Consider the following 14932-nt stretch of genomic DNA (forward strand, 5'->3'; position numbering starts at 1 on the left):
TGCAGTTTTTTTTAGGTAAGTAGAGATTGACCACATAAAACTATTGAAGTAAAAAAAACTAAAAAAAAAAACGGGAGCCTCAACTGCAGCTTTAAGGGCTGCACGCGTTTTTCCAAGTAAATGGAGCCACAATGTGTTGTACAATACTGAAATGTTTTATTATACCTTCTAACTCACTGACCATCCTAAGGCCGCGCTTATAGTGCCGGTGACGCGACCGATGACGTCACCGTCGCCACTAGCAAAAGTTATACTTGTATTAAGCGATGTCGCTGGCGACAAGGCCAGTGACGTTACGAAGGCGGCGGGGCAGCGCTCGCTGATTGGTTTAGAGACAGACACGTGGCGACTGTCTCTAAAAAAAAATAATAATAATTTACCCGACTTCCAAATTTTAATATAAGCGCTTGCGACGGAGTAAATGGATTTGTTTTGGAGCGACGTCGCGTCGCCAGGCACTATAAGCGCAGCCCTAGTCTTTATGATCATGATACAATTTATAAACAATGATTTATGTAAAATGCATCACTGTGACTTTGTATATACAGCTTGCTGCTGCTCCTAGCACTAAACAAGGGAGTCTGTCAAGCAAAGCCAAACAAACAAAAGGGTGCAAAACAAACACTGAACTTGGTGCAAACTTTTTCACAAACTAGAATGTGTTTATCTGTCTCACTCTCCTCCTGAACTAATTAGTAAGTGTGAGCTGCACAAAGGGGCATACATGCCAAAATGCACGTGCTCCAGACACTTCTAGGTCACGCTCCGGCCATCTACCCCACCTCCCCTCCCCCAGACAGGGCCACCCCCCTGTGACAGGGCCGTGCTATGACTGTCACAACCCCCCGCAAAACAGGGCCCTTCTCCGGTCACCCCCCCCCCCCCCGAGGCAGGGCCGCATTCTGGCTCTCAGCCTGCGACTGCTCTTTGGTGGACCCATTATTTTAGGTATGTCACTGTATTTACAGCCCCAGCAGAATATGTTGGTGCTTTATAAGACAGAAATAAGGGGAATACATCAATTATATAATGAGCAACGGATTCTCCTCTAAAAGATGGTGCCTTTGCATGCATCACGCTCTATGGGTGACACTTTAATAAACAGCACCACAAGTCTAGAGAAGAACGCATGGAACCTAGAGAGCTGTGATTCAATAAAGGAATAGCTGGAAAATGTACAGAATGAATCAGAATTAAACCAGGTCCTGGCTAGGTGACTCTTTTCCCAGGATTTCAACCCAGAACATTCTGATCTCAATACAGAGAATTTGAAGTCCTGGGAAAAGACAGTAGAGAGTGACATGGTGTTACTTCTGTCCCCTTTCTGTTTGTCGAGTTACAGGAGGTATCGCCTACTACCAAAGTACTCACTCACCAGCCTTCCTATCCCATGAACCTCAATAGTGCCATAATACTGGGCAGCATTTGTGAAAAAAAAAAAAAAACGTTTACTCATGGCTCTAGTACAATTGTAACTTTTCTTAGATTAGTCATTTGAATCCTTTTGTAAATAAATTTAAAGCAAAAAAAAAGAAGTATATTTGTGGCTTTAAAAAAAATAAACAAAATAAACTAAAACCATTATTGTACTTACTGGCAAAAAGCAACATGCTCAGGAAATCCACAAACTGTGGGTTTGAAATGGGTTCAAATCAACCAAAGTGCGCAGAATATTGTGTGTTCGTCAAAAATGGTCCTCATTACCTTCTGTATCTGTTTGGAGTTTGCGTGTCCTTATATGGTATGTAATTTGGCTTATGTAATATATATCACTCTGTACCGTTGTACTGAGCTGTGGGATATGTTGGCTCTTTACAAATAAACAATGGTAATATTAATAATAAAGCAGTCCTTTCGGATGGATTCCCAGAGTCTACATACAATACCAAAAAGGACTGTGTTAATATTATTACTGTTTATTTGGAACATATGACCCTCCTAATACACAACCTAATTTCTTGGTAATTGCCTTTGCCCTTTTTATCCTGGTCATTTTAAACAACTGTTTCCCCCCCCCCCCCCTGTTTTGACGTAATATTAATGTCAAATAAAATTATATTTGGCCTAGTGATATAGAGGGGCAGAGCCGCATTTCCGATTATATCTTCTTGTGACCTAAAAAAAACCCCCAAAAAAACACAACAAAAAAAACATCCCTGTACCGTTGGAATTAAAATTAGATTGTGAGCTCTTTGCCACACACACTGCGTTTCAAAACACAGACGTGAGCAACTTTGGAATTGCGGCAACATTGTTTCATAGGAGAAGAGCCCCCCCCCCCCATGTTGTGTAGTATAACTGTGTATTGTATATTTGGGGTTGTTATTCACAGTACACCATTTAAAGACAAAACTGGAATTAGCAACCAAATGTCACATCTGCTGCTAAGTGTGACTGCAGTTTTAGGAATTAGAACAATTCATTTGCACTCCAAACCTCGATTCCTAGCCCACATTTTCAAAGTCATTATCCCAATGTCACTGTTCTTTGTGTGACCAAGTTTCAGTGAATCCTCTGTATGACTCGCTGGTCTCTCAGAAGCAGCTGAAGATTATTTACTGTAATTTCTCAGTATTCACCCTACTGCGGTACTTTCTGGCCAGATCCACGGCTCCTTCAAGCTTTACTTATTTATTTTCCTGGAAATGTTTTTTTTATGAGTCAGAAAACATCAGGCCTGAAAAATTGGAATCTGACTTCACGTCAGCTAGTGGCGCACCGGCGCTTGCCCCAGACATTTCTGGAAACCGTTGCGTCTCCTAAGGACTCCTCTGCTTTTCATCTTTATAATCAGAACTATTATCATCATCATCATCATCTTGGAGCAGGGGGCAGTGTTCTAGGCCTAAAAATTTATATTTAAAATTACACAGTGCGCCTCTAAAGCACCACGCAAGTTGATGCAAAAACAGCTGATCTCGTCTTGTGCTTTTGCCTTCTTGATACATGCAGATGTAGGGCAGGAGTGGCCAACACAAGTCTTCAAGAGCTACCAACAGGTCAGGTTTTCATGATAGCCCTGCTTCAGCACAGGTGGTGCAGTCGAAGACTGAGCCACTGATGGAGCCCCCTGTGCTGAAGCAGGGATATCCTGAAAACCTGACCTGTTGGTGGCCCTTGAGGACTGGAGTTGGCCACCTCTGCTGTAGAGCTTGAATTGTATCTAAACTTAGCTTAAAGTTTTTAACTATTACTCAAGATACAGTGGCCTGTATTTAAAAACTGTAATACTAGGTTCAATGATCAATACCCACTGATACTGCCCTGTTATTGCCATCACCACATTTTTATGGACTCAAATGTAAGTAACTATGTAAATAAGCATTTAGTCACATTATTCACCGCATTTCACAAGGTTTACATCACATTCAATGATGGAATTATGTAATATCCTACTACAGACTGGTGGTGCCTCGCTAGCGATGCAGAGAGAGAGAGAGAGAGACAAGGGTAGAATCGAGGCTGGAGATGGAATGAAGGGAATATAGAACACATTAGAAACGAGGAAATACAAAGATCAAACTATTACATTCCATGACTAACCTGGTCCTTTTTGTTAAAGAAAGAGGCAGTGATCCGATGCATGTAAATATTTTCCCCTATATACAGGTGTGTTTTAGAAGTGTTGAACGATAAAGTAAAATATTTGTGCATATTCACACGACGGCCAAATAAATCATGCAAGCTTCTAAATATGCCGCAAAACTATTACAATGAGTCTGCTTTATCCTCAATGTATTACAGACCCCTCAGTGCTGGAACTGTATTCCAATTGTGGTCCAGGCATCCCTATTTAATGTTAAGGAGAGACAGCCCCCATCATATTACCCAAGACTAAGAATGATTAGGTTGCCTCTAGGCTCATCATTGTTATGCAAGTTAAATAGTTCATTAAAAAGTCATTCACTAATCAACAAACCCCAGCCTGAAAGCACATGCTTCCTCTACTGTCCAAATGTACCTAGGAACATTCTGTTAGAGAACAGGCAGTATATATGAACAATAACTGAGTCACATTTATACATGTTAAAATCACAACTGCCAAACAATGACAATAATGAGGACAGAGACACTTGGAACAGCCACGGTCACCCAGAAAAGGCAAGAAAGCAAAGTATAGTATTCCTATTGTTAAAAACCCTTTCTCATTTGTGATGAACAAGATCTCTCTTCCCAAGTCTCAAACTGTAAACCCATCTTCCTTAATGAAACATTTCAAAATCCTCCACACAATAAGGACATCACACATACCAAGCACACGCTTAGCCTTGCCACTACACCATTAAAATACCCAAGGCTGAGTTATACTATGTGCTTTTGTGCTTGCGCGCAACAAAAACAACATTTCGGACTCCGTATGAGGCTGTCACTATTGCTCCCGCGCACACGACAGAGTGCGATGGCGGGGCCGCGTTTTCAAAAGACAAAAGTTTGTTGTCTTTTGGCGCGGCGGCCGAGCAACGGCCACGTCACGGCGGCGGTTCAACCAATGAGAGCGAACCAGCCGCTCCCCCCTCACCAGATCGCTTGTGCTAGAGCCGCGCTGCACAGCATGCACTCGCACTCTCGCAAGCAAGCGGAGTGTATAATCCCAGCATAATGTTCTTGGGTTTAGCCCATAGTTTTCAAATCCTAAAAAGGGAAAAAACCCAAAAATAGCTTTATTTTTCTACAGTTCAATTGATGTAATAAGAAAATCTTATGACATTCATAACTAACCAGCTTGGCAAAGCATGCGAGGATTGCTCATCGATTCTCTCATTCATTCCCTATGTTACACAGAAATACTTAGAACATCAAACAGAGCCTATCTTTATGCTCTGGCGCCCCCTAGTGGCAAAGCCTATGCAATGACCATGTATGGTAATGAAAAAGCATCCACATGCTATGACGAAGCTACAAATGATTTTATATCGGTAAGACGTGTGAATTGTGACTACTGTACTTTGATATTCCGACGCGGTGAATGGAAAGACGGCTCATGCTCTAGCGCTCTCGCCCAGCTCTGGACCATGCTCCAGCTCGCCCCAACCACAGCTCCGGGCGACTAACCACTCCCCGCATCTCCAAACCTCCGGACCATACTCCGCCCCCCCCCCCCCCAACCCCAGGCCACAATCCAGCTTCATATCCATGGTTAAACTTTGGATATCATGAAGAAGCCTGATAATCTAGTCGTCACCAGAATTTCCTTGTTACGACATAGTAACTGTTACAATAGGCTTTTTCGTCAGTCTTTTAAAAAAAAAAAAACACATTACAAAAGGAAAATGACTCTCCATGTCATATGCCTCATGTAAAATTAAGGTGTACATTTTATTATATTTTATTGTGTGTATTTTTTCTAAAACTATTTGCCAGAAGGTAGGATAAGGCAGCTGCTATAGACTATGAATTCACACAACACACCTAATTCTCAATGGATTCTCATATGGTGTTGATGGTATGTGAAATCCACATGACAACTTGGTACACTCTACCTATTTACAAAATACAGAATAGTTGTGTACCCCATGAATTATATATATATATTTTTTTTTTGAGTTTGTTTTTTTTGTGGACCCTATATTTCTAAATATTTTTTTTTTTTTAATTTTTTTTTTTTTTACATGTGATGGTTTAACAGTGTCACTTGTCCATACAACAAAGGGCATTAACAGTTCGTCATCATTACTGAAATAAAATAGTTGCTATAACACTGTTTTTGAATAAGTGTGGTCTGTAAAGATCATTGAATCTTTCCGGAAATATTGGTAAAATAACCTCTAAAGTGACAGATGGACCAGGTATTTCATATCAAACCATATTTAATGCAACAAGCAATTAAAGACGTGAATTACTGTTATACAGGGAGAACTGAACTTGTCAAATGTGCAGGCCTGAGGACAAAGACTGACCCCGGCTCTAATTCGTGTATCTAAAGATGTGACCAGCTAATTCATGTCTGACAATTACACACCGTAGCATTTTATTATCTGTGCTTGGGAAGCAAGCACCAGAGGAGGCGGCAAGGCAGGGGGCTGAGCAGGAAAAGTGTGCGCTCCCCTGGTGTAGGGGATTTTAGAGTAAGGGCTTAGTGTATGGGATTTTAGAGCAAGGGCTTAGGGTATGTGGTTTTATGGTACGGTAAGCAAAAAAGAAACTAGGTTTCAATGATCAGTGCTTCCAAGTTTTGAACACAAAATAACAGTCTATTTACTGATGAAAGATATCAACTTGCTTGAGAGAAAATGGTATTGAAGGCATCTTGGGAGTCTGGCTATTCTTGAAAGTACCAAACACACAGATACCCAGCAAGCTCTCAGAAACCCCCCAAAATATATATATGTATATAAGTGTCAAAAGGAGTGCTACTGGGCGTGGCTAAATGTATACAACAAGAAACAAAGAAGTTCAGAGCAACATCCAATGTGACAAAAATACACAGTGAAATACCTATATATCTCTTGAAAAAGGAGCATTTAGTTAACCCTTTGGCCAAAGCGTATAAGCCTGCGAGCCACTTCAAGGCATGACCATAATATCGCAGGTCCTAACACTAACTGATTAAAATTCTTATTTACCTCTATAATTAGAGGCAGGATGGTCCTTGCATTAAACCTTTGTTTCTTGTTGTATTCTTGAAAGTATAATGCTCAGAATGAGAGAAAGGTGTACATATAATGTCCTTGGTTGATAGTACAGACCGTGACTGTTGTTAAACAGCACTTTCCGATTCTCTTCCTAAGTGGACCACCCCCCTAGAGCTGTTTGTATATAGTCCAGAAAGATTCCTCCCACGGTGTATAAACTATAATGTGGCAAGGAGATTTGATGTACTCACAATCTGATGACGTTGGTTCCTCGTGCGTGCTTCATTCTGCAAGAGTAAATGCCAAAAGTCCAGGAGTATGGAGAAAACGGAGCACAGCTGCAAAAATCGAAGGGCTGGTGGATAGAGAAGGGTGCCACTGTGATACTGATGGACATTTGATCTGTCAAGTTTAGTCTCGCTGATACCATCTTGCGCGGCACCCGGTGTCACGTCATTTCCGGTTGGGGGAGAAAGTAATTTAAACCTCCATTTTCAATAGAGGTATATACTCTCTGACGAAGCGCTGAAAGATGCGTGTAACGGGTTAGAGTTGCTTACTACATCTTGCCATGTGGTCACTCCTTCATTAAATTGCATTTACCTTAGCTCCAGTATTGTAGCCCTTCGTTTTTTGCAGCTGCGCTCCGTTTTCTCCATACTCCTGGACTTTTTGCGTTTTATGGTAAGGCACTTCCGTTAGCAGCTGGTGGAGAAGTGGCCAGCGGCGGCAGCTTCCAGCGGCGGGGTGAGTCACGGTGAAATGGCCACAACCAAATGTTCTAGACTGGTGGCCATCTCAATGTAACTCCATCATTTAACCCAGAAGTGAAATTCCTTCATAAAATGAGATTGAGACAGACCTCTGGGTTTGTTGAATCGGAACATGACAACCCATCAGTCTTTTAAGGTAAGAGAGTTTGGTCTGATTTCAGTTTCTACCACAATTACCACATGCATGTACCATGTGACAAATGTGTGAGAAACTGGGCAAAATTCACTTTTACTAGAATCAGGTGTTCAATCCCAGTGTCAAAAACATAACATCCAATGTTGCACCAGGAAACAGAAGAGGATTAGAGATGCGGGTGCTGGCGGGTTAGCCCTCCAGCCTAATCATCCTACTGTGTTATTATTTTAATACAGATATGTTTGTATGGCCATATGGTTGATTCAATGCTATTCATGATTGATAACTAAATCTTAAGCTTAAACACAGCAATTTTGTGTTTAACACCGGGAAAGTGTATGAAGATCCGGGGTGGACAAAGATTTTTTAGAAACCAAAGGTTTGTAGTGACGGGAGGGGGTGGGAGGTGGGTAGTTCTTGTTACCCCTCACCCCCTTGTTGACGGGTATGTCAGCGTGCATCTGTGACACACTGACACACAGTATGTGGGAGTGTAGGTATCGGTGAGCACACTGACACACACACCACCATGACACAGCACAAAGCCTCTTCCCTCGCATCGTTGAGAGCAGGGGCAGACAGAGTCCTGGAGCTCTCCTCCTTCAGTCCTTGACCGCCTCTGCTACCCAGTCTCAGATTTCCCTCCCCCACACACTCCTCACTAAGGGGGGACAGCGGTGACTGACAGGCTTTTCCCCTGGTTTACAAAGGTGTATGGTTGCTCCTTGAACCCAGTGGCAGGCAACATGATATATGTCAAGGGCTGCATGTAGAGCCGCCAAAAAGGCAGCACCTCATCCACATACATAATTAGTGCACAGGCAGAAAGGACGTTACAGCCGTGGGTAGGAACTTCTCCCTGCTTGAGTCAGCTGCTTAAGGCTGGCACACTGATGAATACTGTCCCACTCCTCTTCCTACACAGGGAACTAGTGACTAGCGCACAGGAGAGGAGCGGGCAGCACAGTATTTATCAGCGCATTGTTATTAAGCAGCTGAGGGGGGTGGCAAAAGCTATGATCCACGTCAGCAACATCTCTGCTCCCTTTGCGCCGGAGAGGGAGAGTTGGCTGCTGGGGAAGAGGGGGTCACAGTGGTTGGGGGCCGCAGTTGCCCATCAATGCTCGAACCCCTAGAAACATCTAGAAGGAAACGTAACCCTCGCAGAATGATAACTTACTCCCTCTCTATCCCCATCACAAAAAAGGCAAGACAGGTATTATTTACATGAGTCGTCATATACTTATACCATCTTGTGTAGTAGAACGCCTATAAGGGCAGAATGAAGGTCCTGGAAGTTTAGTAATTTATATTAAGCTAACTCAAGATTGAGGACACTAAACAAAAAAAAACAAAAAAGCACCAAGTTCAGCATTTTACAGAAGTCATCGACCTATTGCCAGCAACATGTGGCGGAGATAAGGCAGAAGCCACATTGGCTGCGAGAACGATAATTGTAAAGCACATTGAAATATACAAAGCGTGAGATCAAGTGTGCTCACTAACAATTAAGAAATTCAGACAATGAGAATCAGTTTACGGTAAGTGACCTCATTCAGAAGAATTCCGTTGAATGCTGAACAGAGGTAGTTTTTTCTTTTTTTTTTTTAATGGGTCTTCTCTGAAGTAACAAGCTGGACAGTAGGTCACATTCTCACTCCTGCTAAAATTCTGCTTCTCTGCACTTTAAACGTTACCGGATCATTTTGCTTTATATAATATTTCTGTATGAAATGTATGATATCTCTGGAGTTCCTTTGTAAAACGCTACAATTCCCTGGTGTCTGTTTCTCATGTGGCTTATAAATCTATTTATGGCAGCATTTTTGACAGGGGAGCCAAGATTGGGGACATTTCTCAGGTCCTGTGTAGTTCCGAGAGAGCTATCCACACCTGGATTAGAAATGCAAAGTTCCAATCTTTAGTTTGGGTGGGTTCTCCATGCAAAATCTATCGGGCATATACTGTTTTCCCTCTCGCGTTTAGTAAACCTTTAGGCTGCATCCATGCTGCCGAAGACCGCGCTGTGGTGTGCGCGTGCGTGACATCACCCGCGGTTAGCGGGAGCGTTTTCTGCCCAAGGTAGACGTGACATGGGGGTTGTCTGTGACGTTACGGAGCTGGTTCGCCATCATTGGCCGAACCGCTCACGTGACCAGGCCGTCGCGCCGAGGAATCAGTTTGAACTGATTCTTCGCGCACCGCCTCCTGCTGTCGCGCCGTCTATGGCCACGATTATTGCCTTAAGACAATGTGATCGCGCACCCCTCAGCACGGTCTTCGGCAGCATGGCCGCCGCCTTAAAGTGCATGGGGCACTTCCAGGTCATCTGACTGCTGCACCCTGATTGGTCAGCTAGCTCACCCCCTAGAAACAAAAGCCATCTGCCAGGTGCCCATGGAGTACCTGTTACTTCACGGGGGAGGAGGGATCTGTCGTGCCAGGGCCCAGACCATTAATATGTAAAAGTCTTAGAAAGTTGTATACCTCTGGAGACTGGTGAAGAAGAGCCTCATTGTACAAAATCTAAGCATTGCTAAAATATAATATTTATACAATTTTTTTAGGTTTACAGTTGGATGTGTTTGCAACTTTACCCAGTGCTTCTGAAGCCCTTCTTTACTAACTACAGTGTTAAAGCAGCCCCCCCCCCCCCCAAAAAAAATCCTCTTCTAACTAACGTCTCTTCTTATAACAGCATAGGGACCAGGGGATCCTCCACATCCAAACCACGCTATCGCTAATTCCAGCTCTGGGAACGCCCACACCTGCCTCCCGTTTCCAGATACTAGCTGTTTCACCCTCTGGGGATTGAAATGGCCACCCAATAGGAAGCTACAACTGATGTTGCGGCTCTCTATTGGCCCGAGCATCGTCAGCCATTTTGTTTGCCCTGGAGGGAAATGGAAACCTGGTAACTATACTGGTAAGCATCTCCGGAACTAGGGGGTCCTAGACCTGAACATAGTGGCATTCAGCTCCATGGACCCATCCCACGGAGCTGGGGAGGAGCAGGGTGGCAGCGTGCACCAAGTGGGGGAAGGGGGCGGCAGCATGCGCCGGGCGGGGGGAGGGTAGTGTGAGCATGTGTCAGTGTGTGTGTGTGTGCAGAGTGTGTATGTATGTGTGTGGGTGTGAATGTGCACGTTAGTGTTTGCGTGTATGTGAGAGTGCACAGCAGTGTGTGTGCGTTGGTGGATGTGAGTGTCAGTGTGCACGGTAGTGTGTGTGTGTTGGTGGGTGTGAGTGTCAGTGGGCACGGCAGTCGGTGTGTGTGTGGGTGGGTGTCTCAGTGGGCACTGCAGTTTGTCTCAGTGGACGTGTGTGGGTGGCTGTGTCAGTGTGCACGGCAGTGGCTGTGAGTGGGTGGGTGTCATTGTACACAGGTGTGTGTCATTGTGTACTGGAGTGTGTGTATATATGTCAGTGTGTTTCAGTGGGCACAGTAGTGTGTGTGCATGTGTCATTGTGAATGCTACGTGTGTGTTTGAGTGAGCACTGCAGTGTGTGTGTGTCAGTGTGCACGACAGTGTGTGTGTGTTTGTGCGCATGACAGTGTGTTTGTGTATGTCTGTGTGCAAGGTAGTGTGTGTGTGTATGTCAGTGTGCACGGCAGTGTGTATGTCAGTGTGCAAGGCAATGTGTGTGTGTGTCCACTGTGTCCACGAGTCCACTGCCGTGCACACTGACGCCCGAGTCCACTGCCGTGCACACTGACGCCCGAGTCCACTGCCGTGCACACTGACGCCCGAGTCCACTGCCGTGCACACTGACGCCCGAGTCCACTGCCGTGCACACTGACGCCCGAGTCCACTGCCGTGCACACTGACGCCCGAGTCCACTGCCGTGCACACTGACGCCCGAGTCCACTGCCGTGCACACTGACGCCCGAGTCCACTGCCGTGCACACTGACGCCCGAGTCCACTGCCGTGCACACTGACGCCCGAGTCCACTGCCGTGCACACTGACGCCCGAGTCCACTGCCGTGCACACTGACGCCCGAGTCCACTGCCGTGCACACTGACGCCCGAGTCCACTGCCGTGCACACTGACGCCCGAGTCCACTGCCGTGCACACTGACGCCCGAGTCCACTGCCGTGCACACTGACGCCCGAGTCCACTGCCGTGCACACTGACGCCCGAGTCCACTGCCGTGCACACTGACGCCCGCGTACAATGCCGTGCACACTGACGCCCGCGTACAATGCCGTGCACACTGACGCCCGCGTACAATGCCGTGCACACTGACGCCCGCGTACAATGCCGTGCACACTGACGCCCGCGTACAATGCCGTGCACACTGACGCCCGCGTACAATGCCGTGCACACTGACGCCCGCGTACAATGCCGTGCACACTGACATACGCGCGCACACTGACATACACACGCGGACGCACACTGACATACACACGCGGACGCACACTGACATACACACGCGGACGCACACTACAGTGCACACTGACATACACACACACACACACTACCGTGCACACTGACATACACACACAGTGCCGTTCACTCTGACATACACACATAGTGCCGTTCACACTGACATACACACACACACACACACAACCGTGCACACTAACATACACACACACACTGCCGTGCACACTAACATACACACACACACTGCCGTGCACACTAACATACACACACACACTGCCGTGCACACTGACATACACACATACTACCGTGCACACCGACATACACACACTCTGCCATGCACACTGTGTGTGTGTGTGTGTGTATGTCGGTGTGCACGGTAGTATGTGTGTATGTCAGTGTGCACGGTAGTGTGTGTGTGTATGTTAGTGTGCACGGCAGTGTGTGTGTGTATGTTAGTGTGCACGGTAGTGTGTGTGTGTGTGTATGTCAGTGTGCACGGCAGTGTGTGTGTGTGTCAGTGTGCACGGCAGTGTGTGTGTGTGTGTCAGTGTGCACGGCAGTGTGTGTGTGTGTCAGTGTGCACGGCAGTGTGTGTGTGTGTCAGTGTGCACGGCAGTGTGTGTGTGTCAGTGTGCACGGCAGTGTGTGTGTATGTCAGTGTGCAAGGCAATGTGTGTGTGAGTGTGTGTATGTCAGTGTGCACGTGTGTGTATGTGTGTGTATGTTAGTGTGCACGTGTGTGTATGTGTGTGTATGTTAGTGTGCACGTGTGTGTGTGTGTGTGTATTTCAGTGTGCACGGCAGTGTGTGTGTGTATGTCAGTGTGCACGGCAGTGTGTGTGTGTGTATGTCAGTGTGCACGGTAGTGTGTGTGTGTGTGTATGTCAGTGTTCACGGTAGTGTGTGTGTATGTCAGTGTGCATGGCAGAGTGTGTGTGTGTGTGTGTGTGTGTGTGTGTGTGTGTGTGTGTGTGTGTGTGTGTGTGTGTGTGTGTGTATGTCGGTGTGCACGGTAGTATGTGTGTATGTCAGTGTGCACGGTAGTGTGTGTGTGTATGTTAGTGTGCACGGCAGTGTGTGTGTGTATGTTAGTGTGCACGGTAGTGTGTGTGTGTGTGTGTGTATGTCAGTGTGAACGGCACTGTGTGTGTATGTCAGTGTGCATGGTAGTGTGTGTGTGTGTGTGTGTATGTCAGTGTGCATGGCAGAGTGTGTGTGTGTATGTCAGTGTGCATGGCAGAGTGTGTGTGTGTATGTCGGTGTGCACGGTAGTATGTGTGTATGTCAGTGTGCACGGCAGTGTGTGTGTGTATGTTAGTGTGCACGGCAGTGTGTGTGTGTATGTTAGTGTGCACGGCAGTGTGTGTGTGTATGTTAGTGTGCACGGTTGTGTGTGTGTGTGTGTGTATGTATGTCAGTGTGAACGGCACTATGTGTGTATGTCAGAGTGAACGGCACTGTGTGTGTATGTCAGTGTGCACGGTAGTGTGTGTGTGTGTGTATGTCAGTGTGCACGGTAGTGTGCGTCCGCGTGTGTATGTCAGTGTGCGTCCGCGTGTGTATGTCAGTGTGCGTCCGCGTGTGTATGTCAGTGTGCGTCCGCGTGTGTATGTCAGTGTGCACGGCATTGTACGCGGGCGTCAGTGTGCACGGCATTGTACGCGGGCGTCAGTGTGCACGGCATTGTACGCGGGCGTCAGTGTGCACGGCATTGTACGCGGGCGTCAGTGTGCACGGCATTGTACGCGGGCGTCAGTGTGCACGGCAGTGGACGCGGGCGTCAGTGTGCACGGCAGTGGACGCGGGCGTCAGTGTGCACGGCATTGTACGCGGGCGTCAGTGTGCACGGCAGTGGACTCGGGCGTCAGTGTGCACGGCAGTGGACTCGGGTGTCAGTGTGCACGGCAGTGGACTCGGGCGTCAGTGTGCACGGCAGTGGACTCGGGCGTCAGTGTGCACGGCAGTGGACTCGGGCGTCAGTGTGCACGGCAGTGGACTCGGGCGTCAGTGTGCACGGCAGTGGACTCGGGCGTCAGTGTGCACGGCAGTGGACTCGGGCGTCAGTGTGCACGGCAGTGGACTCGGGCGTCAGTGTGCACGGCAGTGGACTCGGGCGTCAGTGTGCACGGCAGTGGACTCGGGCGTCAGTGTGCAAGGCAGTGTACGTGGGTGTCAGTTTGCACAATAGTGTACGCGGGTGTCAGTGTGCACAGCATTGTACGCGGGTGTCAGTGTGCACAGCAGTGGACACGGGTGTCAGTGTGCACAGCAGTGGACACGGGTGTCACTGTGCACAGCAGTGGACACGGGTGTCAGTGTGCACAGCAGTGGACACGGGTGTCAGTGTGCACAGCAGTGGACACGGGTGTCAGTGTGCACAGCAGTGGACACGGGTGTCAGTGTGCACAGCAGTGGACACGGGTGTCAGTGTGCACAGCAGTGGACACGGGTGTCAGTGTGCACAGCAGTGGACACGGGTGTCAGTGTGCACAGCAGTGGACACGGGTGTCAGTGTGCACAGCAGTGTACGTGGGGTTTGTCCCCACCCTGTATAATTCCGGGTGTCTGGTCCCCTGGGGCCCCTCCTCGCGTCACAATGAAGAACACACACACCCCCCCCTCATCTCTTTGGAGAAGCCGCAGGCCTGCTCCACTCTGCACCTCCCTGCATGTGTACCCGCGCCGGCCATTACAGGCCTCTCCCCCTCACCCGGACTCACCCGCGGGCTCCGGGCGCAGTATACGAGCCGCCTCCTCCGTAATCCAAGCGCAGCGCAGGGGGCGTGCCTAGTGTGAGCGCGCCGCGCGTAACAAGGGGTTTTGTGCGCGTGTCCGAGAGGCGGCAACGCGCCATGAAGGAGACAAGGAGTGTGCGTGCCCGGAATAAATTAGGGGGTGCTTGTTATTCCTCCCCAGCCTTCGGGGGAATCTCCCCCAATCCTATCATCTGCATTCAAAGAGAGTGACAAATGTCACCGTGACTTTCCAAAGTCATTAGTTATTTAAATATTACCCTCATCGTAAAAATAAAATACAAAATAAACAATTTAAATATTTCAAC

General features: G+C 47.3%; 1 protein-coding gene across 1 annotated transcript in view; it reads right to left on the reverse strand.

Moving 5' to 3' along the window:
- The window catches only part of GNG7 (G protein subunit gamma 7), a 41607-nt gene extending 26900 nt beyond the window's left edge, over window positions 1–14707 (reverse strand). The window contains exon 1 of the mRNA XM_075611408.1: window positions 14592–14707. The gene's annotated coding sequence lies outside the window, so the exon portion shown is untranslated. The remainder of the gene's footprint in view (window positions 1–14591) is intronic.
- Between the last annotated feature and the right edge of the window lie 225 nt (window positions 14708–14932).

Source organism: Ascaphus truei, chromosome 8 (genome assembly GCF_040206685.1).
Source record: "Ascaphus truei isolate aAscTru1 chromosome 8, aAscTru1.hap1, whole genome shotgun sequence".
Taxonomy (NCBI): Eukaryota; Metazoa; Chordata; class Amphibia; order Anura; family Ascaphidae; genus Ascaphus; species Ascaphus truei.